Source organism: Pteropus vampyrus, unplaced genomic scaffold, assembly GCF_000151845.1.
Source record: "Pteropus vampyrus isolate Shadow unplaced genomic scaffold, Pvam_2.0 Scaffold307, whole genome shotgun sequence".
Classification (NCBI taxonomy): domain Eukaryota; kingdom Metazoa; phylum Chordata; class Mammalia; order Chiroptera; family Pteropodidae; genus Pteropus; species Pteropus vampyrus.
This window is the reverse complement of record NW_011889088.1, coordinates 9796-10932: the sequence shown is the minus strand read 5'-3', so window position 1 is coordinate 10932 and position 1137 is coordinate 9796. Positions and strand designations below refer to the sequence as shown.

The 1137-nt window shown below is 36.2% G+C and overlaps 1 non-coding gene across 1 annotated transcript; it reads right to left on the bottom strand.

Moving 5' to 3' along the window:
- Positions 1 to 517: 517 nt before the first annotated feature.
- LOC111730338 lies at positions 518 to 636 on the bottom strand. The gene has a single exon (XR_002776639.1). It is a non-coding gene; the product is annotated as a 5S ribosomal RNA (ribosomal RNA).
- Positions 637 to 1137: the final 501 nt, after the last annotated feature.

Genomic DNA, 1137 nt, shown 5'->3' with positions numbered 1-1137 from the left:
CTTAAAAAGTGAATCCAGAACAAGCAAGTTGAAGATGCTCAGTGTTCCTTCTGATTTTGTGGAGGAGGATTAAGACTCATTCTCTGGATGCAGGCATAGAGCTTGCTGTGTTGAATATAGATTTAGATAATTTGATTTTTATGGGAGTATCTATCTCTGTCACCTCTTCCCCTTTCTTACAGACTTAAGCATTTAGGAAAGTCATATAGTTATTTGTTGTGCAGAGTACTGAGAAAGGTGTGACAATTTTGTTTTCTTGTTAGTTGAGAAAAGTTTTTTGGGTTGGAAGGAGAGGAAGGTAATCTATGAGTGATGTATAAGTCTAGCCAACTTTAGGAAATTGTGTCTGCTTGTTAGGTTTTTGACCTTGTCAGATAAATAAGCAAATCTGGAAGAATCACTTTTATTTTTATTGATTTTTTATTTGTTTTTATTTTTTAGACAAGGCAACCCTTGGTTGACCTCACAGATTGCAAGGACCTTGTCAGCTTACAATCCCTTATTTTTTAATTTTTTATGCCTACAGCACCTGGTCTTCCTAGGTGGTCTCCCATCCAAGTACTAACCAGGCCCGGCCCTGCTTAGCTTCCGAGATCAGACAGGATCGGGCTTGTTCAGGGTGGCATGGCCGTAGACTGGAAGAATCACTTTTGATTTACATTTTCCATTATTGTTGGCCCATCTTAAGTGGGAAGGCAGATGGTAGTAGAGTCTAGTCCCTGTTTCATGTTGGGAAAGAATACAGTGTGTGAGTATCATGAGGGATATCTTTTTTTTTTTTTATAGCTTTTTCTGATATAATTTTACACCAAACATTGACATGAATTGTACAGAGAATTTCACTATACCCATTTTCTCGGATTTACTGATTGTTAACATTTTGCTCCATTTGCTTTATCATTTTGTGTGTTTTTTCTCTCTAATATATACAAACAACTTTATTGAGATATAATTCACTTATTTAAAGTGTGCAATTTAGTGAGTTTTAGTATATTCATAGAATTGTGCAGTCATCACTACAGTCAATTTTAGAATATAGTCATCACTGTTTCTAAAACCCATACCCATTAGCAGTCACTCCCCATTTCCTTCTAGGCAACCACTGATCTCTTTTGGGTTACTAGATTTGCCTATTCT